We start from the raw sequence: 9,991 nt of genomic DNA on the forward strand, positions 1-9,991 counted from the left end.
CTTTTCCGGAAAGGGAAAAAACCCGTGTTTCCGGTTCGTTTTTTCGTCCGGTTTTTTTCGTGACAAAAAAGTTCGTCAAATCAACATGGGATCTAGTTTTAAAGATCTCGACGTGAGGAATCCAACGATGAAAGCGGTTCGAGATTTGGACACACGGTTTGAAAGATAAAATGTTTTGAATAAACGAATCTAAAAAAACTCCCAAATTACGACAAGTGACACATACGGAGGAGTTGGAATGATCTTTGTAACAAGTATTCCTCAACTAGTGATTTCGAATAATAAATAAACTAAAAAGAAAACACTTATATTAGTCCAGTCCCAGAGGCCCCAACGACAACAACCACAGCGCACCTTTCCCCTCGCCCAAACCCTAAAAAAGAAAAAAAAAACTTTCCTTCGATCCAAAGGAAATCTCCAAACCCTAGCACGTCCTCCGCCGGCCCCCCCGCACCCCATGGCGCAGCTTGTCCGACCTCGCGACCGCGACCGCTACAACCAACCAAAGCACCCCTCTCCCCTCTCCTCCCCTCCTCCGACGCTCGGAGGCGACCAGCAACCCACGTCCCTATTTCGTCGTCCCGACCTAATTCTTCTTCCCGACGGTCGACGAATCTCTATCTACGAAGATAGGCATGGAGTTCTCGTCACCGATGCCCTCCGCTGGTCGACACGACCCGTCGAAGATGTCTACATGGAAGTCCTCTACGATCTCCAGACGAGTCCGCGCGATCTTCCACCCCCCATCGCGGAGCCCGTCCCACGCCGCCACCGCGGCCGAGATGCCCACCGCGGCCGACTTGTTGGTTTGGGAAAGTTTCATGAAGGCTCTTGTTGTCTTGGGATTGTCAACGGGATGAGCATAGTAGTGGGCAAGGTGCTCTTCATCAAAATCTGGCAATTGGGAGACTACATCCCAAAGGTCATCGGCTATAGCTTCATCATCTCCATTAGACTTACAAGATCTTCAGCCACAAGTTTGAACCCATCTTTCAGAGTGATAACTAGGTCATCATCATCAACTTCCTTTACCTTAGCCTTCTTTTTTGATGGTCCTTTGGGGTTAGAATTCTCACCAACATATGGTGACGTATTCACCTCACCATTTTCCTCATCGTCGACATCAATAGAAAGGAGATCATTCCTGGACCTAAGCATTCATCCCCGTAGTCGTGGTTGTTCCAAAAATGGTTGCCATGGCATTCAAGAAGGGGCCATCAGATTTGTGGTTCTACAAAAAAGTGCAAGTGATTAGCATAATTTAGACATGAAATGGCATGATATTGCTCATAGCATTAGAAGCATACCATACAATGCCTTGCATAGTGTTCATCGCTGAGCCTAGCTGTGCAAGTATCTTCATCCCATAGAGCTCTACTTTAGATTCTTCAAATTGACTACCCTCCCCCAAATCTTCCTCCACTTCTTGAGATGGTTTCTGACTTGATCTCCGGTGACAACTAGCTTGAATTGCTTGTTCAAAACAGCAGCCCATTGTTTTATGAAGAGATCCAAGTTTGTTGTTGTTTCTTCTTTCTTTAGGGCCCGTTCGGAGGCTCTCCATGATCCAGCTTCACCGTCTCCGGCGTGAAGCCAGCCCAAACGCGCTAGCTTCTGGAAGCCTGCTTCGCGGAGCCCGTCCTCTCGCAGTGTAATTTCCTGGAGCAGCCAAAGCGTAGCTTCTAAAAAAGCGGAAGGTGGAGTTGCTGCAATTTACATGAGAATGCCACCACCAAGTCAATCCTTGCGTACTGATTCGCCCGACGCGCTTTCCCGTCGCCCAGCTTCTCTTCTCCCCTCGTCCCCTTTCTCCCCCATCTGTAACCCTAGGAGGGCGCCGCCGGCCGCTGCCACCCATCCAACGCGGCGCCGGTGCTCCGCCGCGCCCCCGCAGGTTCCCCGTCCCATACTCACTGCATTCGCCACCCCATCTCCTCCTTCCCCCGCCCATCCTCAGCGCACCCGGACGCCCGATCCTACCTCAGCTCCCTCCGTCGCTCGTCGCCGGCACCCGGTTGACCTGCTCCGTCGAGCTTGCCGCCGGATCCACACCAGAGAGCTCACTTCTCCTAGCTCCCTTCCCATGCCGGCTTCCTGTTCCTGGGCTATTTCGAGTTTGTACAGTGTCTGGAGCTGCTCCCTGCTGCCGAACGAATCTCTGCTCCCGTCAGAAGCTGTCTGCGGCTGGCTTCGCGAGAAGCAGGCTATTTCCAGAAGCTGGAGAGGATCCGAACGGGCCCTTACTCTCTTGAAACCAGATTGATTTTCTGCATTACAATCTCCCTCTTTTTTTTATTCAGGCGTGAGGACAAAGAACCAAATGTCTTGACCTCGAAGGGGCTGCTTGGCACTACAACACTGGAGGAGTCAATCACTAACGCCTCCTCTCTGCTGCAGCCTACACTGTATGTATCTCTCGTCCTTGGGGAGAGATGGTTGGTAGTATCTAGTATGTATTGTCCATTTGATCTTAATGGTATTATTTCCCTCATGTTTATGTTTTAGCGAAATCAAATTTCTTAAATGTATTGAATGTCCAATTTGAACCAGTTAGCCCAACTTTCATCACTCTCTTGCCAGTGCCAGTTTCGAAACACACTGGTCAGCAGAGCGGTATTTAGATGAAGATATCTAAGTTGCGTGTCGTCGTTTCTCCTTGGGGAGAGGTGGTTGGTATTATGTATTGTCTATTTGATCTTAATGGTATATTTCCTTCATGCGTATGTTGTAGTTGAAATCAAATTTCTTAAATGAATTCAATGCCCAATTTGAACTAGCTATCCCAACTTTCATCACTCTTGCCAGTGCCAGTTTGGAAACACACTGGTCAACAGAGCGGTATTTAGATGAAGATAGCTAAGTTGCTTGTCGTTTCCTTATTTCTTTACTCTTGAAACCAGATTGTTTTTTCTGCATTACAATCTCCCTCTTTCTTTTTCATTTAAGGCATGAGGACAGAGAACCAAATGTCCTGGCCTCGAAGGAGCTGCTTGACACTACAACACTGGAGTCAATCACTAACGCTTCCTCTCCGCTGCAGCCTACACCGTATTAATCTCTCTCTCTCTCTCTCTCTCTCTCTCCGGGGAGAGATGGTTGGTAGTATGTATTATCCATTTGTTCTTATCTGTATATTTCCTTTATGCTTATGTTCTAGTCGAAATCAAATTTCTTAAATGAATTTCAATGCCCAATTTGAACCAGTTAGCCCAACTTTCAGTACTCTCTTGCCCTTGCCAGTTTTGAAACACACTGATCAACAGTGGTATGTAGATGAAGAGATCTAAGTTGATTGTTGTTTCTTCTTTCTTTACTCTTGTGAAACCAGATTGCAGCCAGATATGTTGTCATCCAAGGACGCTTCCTCCACATGGGCAGAGGAGGTGACTCACTCGCTGACGCCGCCCATTTTGGCCCGGAAACCTGCCGGTTGGAATCATCAATTTTTCATCAGAGTAGATCTTGGGGGATTTTTCCACACATATCCTGAGCTGGGTGGGCCGTTCCGGAGCTTGGAGGAAGCTAACAAGGCTATACTCTGCCACCTTGAAAAACTACGTGATCGGAAAATGTAAAGCTTCTTCTTAGCTCCCCCTAGTCTTTTCGAAAATAAGAAGCAATTACTAATAGACAGCTCTCTAATTAATCAAAACAGAAGCCAGCAGCAGGTTTATTCCTCCTCTCACTTGTCCAAGGTTTCTCACTCTTGCTCTCTTGCAGGGTTAAAGTTTCATTAATTAGCTTCCATTCATTGTTTCTCAGGTGCACAAACGATGGGCTTTCCAGTTCGGAGATTGCTATATGAGATGCTCTTCACTGGCCAGATGGCACGAGGAAGTATTCTTCGAGATCCAATCCGGATGAAGATCATATGGGGCTATTGATTCAAGCTTTGTTGGACAAGTACAATGAGGAGAATAATCTTTTGGGGGTTTGCTCACTCTCCCTCACTCCTGGGACTCACTTGCATCAGTTGCTAATTTACCTTTGTAGCTACTCTGTCGAATGCGCTCATGCCGCCTTGATTGTCTTGTACTGTACCAATTAATTGTTGATGCAATCTGATTTCAGGATGATGCATATAATGTTGAAAATGTCGTGAGCTTCCAAGAAGTTTATGAGGGCAAAGGTGGCTGGTACTATCATCTGAATTGTACTAGAAAGACTAAAGGTGGCGTCGACAATCTCTTCTTTGCCGAAGTCTTGAGAATGAATAGAGGACTACAATTCAAGCTCACCTGTCTCCATATGGTTAAACCTGCTGTTGATAACGGTACTAGTCTTGACTTTAGATTTTGGCAAGTTTTGTCCATATAGCTGTTTGGCTTGTTCCCTTGCTTGAGGCTCACCACATATACTCCTTCTGTAAAGTGTTTCTTTACAGAGGGAGTACATTTTAATATCTTTTTTTTGAGCATACATTTTAATATCTCTAAGAGCTAGTTAAATGAAATATGAAGGTACATGCTATGGTTGTAAAAAAACCAATGTTAGTATGAAGCACCCCATTGACGCTGGTAAATACAAAGGTGGCCACGATCCCTTGTGGCCACCACGGCTTTGCGTGGTTCTTCCACCGGATTTGCCTGAGGGTTTTGATGCTAAGATGAAAGCTATGGAGGAAAGGATTAGATATCAATTCCAGGTATGTATTTTATCTCGTGCGTTGTTTGTTAGTTATGTCACTACTTAAGTGGTCTATTTGTTTAGGACTGATGTGTTGATATCGGATGCTGGAAGAACTGTTGCTGCTGATGGTTTGGACAAGAGCCAGCTGGGAAGAAGGGGCTTCCCAGCTGCTGATGCTAGGATTAACAAGGAAAGGATTGGATATGTATACGGGGTATGTTTTTATCTCGTGCACTTGGTACTGTGTTAGTATAACGTCACTCAAGTGGTTTATTTGTTTAGGACCGTGATGTGGCAAAATCGGATGCTGGAAGGCCTGCTGCTGGTTTGGAGGGAAATTGGGGCACGTACGTTATACCGCCGATGCGTCTGAAGGTTTGAGAAGATGGACCTGACTGTCTATCAGTTTGGAATTACTGTCCGATGGTCTAACAAAAAAGTGGTTATGGGACAGTTAAAGTTTTATTTTGCATGTCTTTGAATCACGTAGCTGGATCATCGTTTTCTAGCATGTGTGGTACATCCAAATATGCAAGTAAGACGAATTGCAAGTTTTATTTTGCAAGACTAGCCTGGCGTAAATCCAAGTTGTTAGGTTGGCTTTTAAACAGCGACGCACATGTACAGCTCCCAAATTTGGTCCTTGACCAATCTTGTATAAGAAACCCTTAAATAAACGGCGACGCACATGCACCGAATAATCTGTACTTGCCAATTAATTAGAAAATGCTTGTGTCGCTCACACTGGACGCAGCGCGGGCTGTAAAGGCACCTGGTCCCCATGTTGGGCCCACATGTCAGACACAGCTCCGTCCGTCAGGCCTCATTTGGTACAAGGGGATTGAGAGGGTTTCTAGAGGATCAACCCCGTGGGGCTCAAAAACCTCTAAAACCCCGACGGTCCATTTGTTTCACGTGGTCAAAGCGACGATGCCGCCCCGCCGCCACCAAGAGGAGGCGCCTTGCCGACGGGAACTAGGGTTTATGCCACCGCACCGCCGCTCCCTCCCCTTCTCTACTCCCCGAGCAAAGGCGGGGACTAGGGTTTACACCGCTGCGCCACCACCACCTCCGCTTCTCCGCTCTTCCTCTCTGGCGACCCCAGCCACCTCCGAGGCCCTCCTGTTCGTCGATATGCATTGCCGCCCTAGCCCTTCGCCACGGAGCCCAAGCTTGCTTGTCCCCTAGGTAAGAGTTGTATTTTATTTCCTATGGATGTACGTGTGCTGCTTAATTCCCCTGTATTTTCGACTATATCTTGAATCCCTTGCATTGTTGATCCAAGCCGGGGCTCTCTTTATAGGTCAATTGACTTCATCTATGATGATCTTAATCTCTAGCTAGTCGATTATGTGGACTTTTGATTTCAGTTCAGTCCGATTAGACTAATCTGTTGCTATATATAATCTGGGTATCTAATTTGTGGGACAACCGAACCGAATGGCGTCATGCATGGGTGTGAGACTGAGTTAAGTACTAGCATAACGCCTGGTGTATTTTTTTAGCTTTTGAACCAAACTGAATCGCATCGTAAAAGGAAACATAGAGAAATTTAAGTACAATTACAATTTTGTTTCATGCTGCAATTGACGATTGAATTCCATCATTTGATTGCACGCTGATCTCGAAAATTTAATATATGTTTATTGAATAAGCTTAATCACACTTGTTATTTTATAAAATTTACTGCAGAATGGTTGTTCTACGGTGTGAGGGTTAAAAAAAAGCTTAATCACAGGATCTGTAAACTACAACGACTCATCCAGAAGTATGTATCATGCAGTTTCATTACTAGTCAATGAGGTGGGACTAGTAATGTTGCTCTGCATATTATCCATTTGCTCCTGGAATTGCAACATACTATTTCTGGGCAATGCTATGCTTTTAATACTTAACTGTCTTGTGTAATGCCATTTGCTCCGTTTCTAGAAATATGATAGCAGTCTAGAATAACTTTATGATGATGATGTTTGCACCCATCCCCTGTTATTTTTTGTAAATCGTACTCTGCATTGCTTACCAATATTCTTATCTAGTTGTGCTGATATAGGCTGTAGGACGGATGAACTAGTACACTGTACACCTCATGCTGGTTATCTGGGAGCACCGATCACCTGTTTGTTTGTTTGTTTGTTTGTTTGTTTGTTTGTTTGTGAATCCTGTTCTGCGTTGCATTCGCTTACTAGTATGCTTGTTATCTTAGGAGCACCATGCATACTAGTACTTGTAGTTTATTACTATCTATTCGTCTAGCTAGCTAGCTAACTTGGTCCATTTCCGTTGAACTGAATCTATGTACTAACCTTTGCTAACTTGATCTCCCTCCATGGACCTTGCAGCCTCTTTCGCGCTCCGCCAGCATCAACCTTCTCCATGCCTCGCGGCCATCAGCCTCCTTCACACCTACCGAAGAGCTGGTATTTTCCCCGGTAAGATGTAACTTTTTCTTTTCATGTTCTTGCCATCATAAATCATTTGAGAATAAGTTTTATTGTGATTACTTGCAGTAGCAAACTGAATCTGTGTACCAAATTAGTCTTGGCGGCAAGATATCTATGGATCATTTTAGAAACAATTGATGAATTTTAGAAACAATGATCTCAGACCTTGCTAACTTGTCCTTTATAGCACGAATGCTATTTATAAGAACTTGGTCCATTTCTGTTGAACTGAATTATGTAATGGACCTTGCTAACTTGTTCTTATTTTGACAGAGATCGATGTTTTCATGCAGAGTTATTACGAGTTTGCTTTTGGCCTTCTTTTATGTGGACTCAAGATCGATGTTTTCATGCAGAGTTATTACGAGTATTTGTTGCTTCCAGGCTGGAGTTAGATGGTAACAAAGGAAAGAGCTCAATTGCCAATGGCAACATAAAATGCAGCCACCGAAATACAAACATGGCTACCACCTATGTTAAACTTTGGTTGTAATAGAATATTATGAGGACATGTTGTTCTTGTAACAAAATAATCTGGGAGTAACCTGTTCTTGTAACAGAATATTGTGAGGACCGACATGGTTAGAGTTGTTAAACTAGCAAAGATGAGATTTTTAATTGCATTGTTGCCATCAGTCTATTATATCAAACCCCGCCTACCAAACATGTTTTTATGGAAGGGGATTGGAAACTTGGGGATGTGAGGGGAATTGAGGGGATTGGGTGGAAGGAAGGGATTCACCAAAACCTCCTAAATCCCCGCCTCCCAAAACCTCTCAAATCCCCTTGTACCAAATGAGGCCTTAGGGCCCGTTCGTTTAATCCCTTCCCAAGGGGACTGGAGAGGTTTGAAGGGAATTGGAAAGGAATTTGACTTACAGGGGGTGTAATCCCTCACAATCCCCTTTAACCCCCCTCAAACCCCGTGCAACCGAACAAGGCCTTAGAGTAACTCTAACGTGCTGACCCAAACGGCCGAGTGCTTTGTTCATTTTTCGTCCTTTGGCTTGGCCAGGCGGGCGTGGGTTGGCTCAACGTGAGGCATACCCATTTTTGACTCGGATGGCCGAAATAAAATTAGAAAAATATAATTAACATAAGTGGCTGGTGAATGCCGGCCAAAGTCCTCTTAAACAATAGTTAAACATAAAAATGAACCTGTCTGCACGTTGCCCTAGTCGTCCACCTTGCCGTTGTCGTCGCTGCCTGTGAGGATGAAGACGGGAGGCGGCCCGGCCCAGCCCAGCTAAACTTGGCTTTATAGGCTGTTAGGGCTGCCTCCTCCGACGTCTGCTACGGCGATGCCATTATGGCGAGGCAGGTGCGCTCCTCCTCCTCCTTGCGCTCCCTACGCATGCGCCGCTCCTTCACCCGCGACGACCCAAATGGAGGTGGGCGGGTGGAAGCGTCTGGTGACCCTTGTGGCCGCTCCCCCCGCCATTGAAGCAACGACAAGCAGTTCAGTTAGGCGTTTATTACCAAGAAGCAAAAATTCTCTAAAAAGAAGAAGCAAACTAGATAAATTGATGGATACCTGCAGGTGTTTATTACAAAGACGATGGTATTAAGAATCAGATACTTACATGCTTGTTGAAATCAAGTTGCGTTGTAAGAGCATCTCCGGCCGCGTCCTCAACATGCCCCCCCTCCTGGCGATTTTTTAGCGTCGGCGGGCGAAAATCGGCCCAGTCGCGCCCCCAGGAGCCCATTTTTCGCCGGGTTGGACCGAAATTGGGGTCGGCGGACCCATGCCGAACACGGCGCGCTGGGACGCCTGGGAGCGCCGGCGCGCGCGTTTTTTGGCGCGAACTAACTGCGCCTCGGTTTCCCGTGGGGAATCAATGCCAAGACTGCCGCCGGTCAGCCTTCCATTGATTCCTCATGGGCGGCGCGACGACGCCCTCCCTCCCGCCACGCATACACACGACACCGGGCGGCTATAAAAGCAACGCCTCACCTTCACCTCTGGCCACACCCGCCGTGTTCTGCCTCTCTCTCCCCGTGCGCAGCCGCCGCCGCCGATCCTCCCCTCTCTCCCCAAGCCAAGCCGCGACGATGGGCTAGCGATTCCCCGGTGACACGGCGGCGACCAACGACTTCGGCCGCCGCTCCCTGCATGGGTGGGAGGCGTACCTCCTCTTCGAGGCCAACATCCCGACGGCGCTCGACATGCGCGCAGGGCCGGGCGGGTGGAGGCTCAGCGCCGGGGGCGTCCCCATTCCCCCGATGCCCGACGTCAACGCGCTCGCCGACTACTTCGCCGACGAGGTCGAGCGCGTGCGGGCGTCGCTGACAGAGGAGCAGCGCGTCCTCCCGCAGTATGCCGCCGACAACTACAAGGCGTGGACGGCGTACTTCTAGCACCGGTAGGCGTAGCGACTGGCCTCCACCAACGGGGCGCTGATAGTGGGGGCCGTCAAGAACAGCGATGGGCATCGCCTGTGGTGGGGCGCCCCCGGCCGCACGCTTCATGAGGTTCTCCAGCACCTCGAGGGCGGCAACGACCCGCCACTGACATACCCAGCCACGGCCGCCGCCCCGGTCCCCCGCCGGAGCATCGGGCAATGGATCCCTAGGAGGTTCGGCTCCTCCTCGTCTTCCTCCTCCCGCTCCTATTCCCACTCCTCCGGCTCACTGGCGGTGTTCGGCGTCAAGGCCGAGCCCGAAGCGGAGACGCCGCTCGGCCGGCGCACCCGCAACACCGGCGTCATCATCAACGAGGGCGGCGGGTGCGCCTCCTCCTCGGCTCCTTCCCGCTACGTGATAGAGGCGAGGGTTCCGATCCTTCGATGAGATGATAACTATCGATTTGGTGGAGACGACTTTGACGATCCGACTACAAACGTGCACGACGTTGCGCCATAGCAATCGCTAAACCAACTCCGGGAGGTTATTGACCACGTTGGAGCACGATCAACCTG

General features: G+C 48.2%; 1 long non-coding RNA gene across 19 annotated transcripts; it reads left to right on the forward strand.

Moving 5' to 3' along the window:
* Nucleotides 1-1,709: 1,709 nt before the first annotated feature.
* On the forward strand, nt 1,710-7,688 carry LOC123127560 (uncharacterized). Of its 19 annotated transcripts, none has more exons than XR_006462624.1 (11): nt 1,710-2,405; nt 2,947-3,048; nt 3,329-3,571; nt 3,656-3,668; nt 3,763-3,931; nt 4,072-4,273; nt 4,461-4,645; nt 4,711-4,843; nt 4,912-5,817; nt 6,969-7,058; nt 7,344-7,688. It is a non-coding gene; the product is annotated as an uncharacterized lncRNA (long non-coding RNA). The 19 variants fall into 19 exon arrangements; XR_006462612.1 differs by lacking the exon at nt 3,656-3,668 and adding an exon at nt 6,322-6,432 and having other exon boundaries at nt 1,722-2,405; nt 4,912-5,004; XR_006462614.1 differs by lacking the exon at nt 3,656-3,668 and adding an exon at nt 6,322-6,432 and having other exon boundaries at nt 1,722-2,405; nt 4,912-5,004; nt 7,364-7,688.
* Nucleotides 7,689-9,991: the final 2,303 nt, after the last annotated feature.

This window comes from Triticum aestivum, chromosome 6A (genome assembly GCF_018294505.1).
Source record: "Triticum aestivum cultivar Chinese Spring chromosome 6A, IWGSC CS RefSeq v2.1, whole genome shotgun sequence".
NCBI lineage: Eukaryota > Viridiplantae > Streptophyta > Magnoliopsida > Poales > Poaceae > Triticum > Triticum aestivum.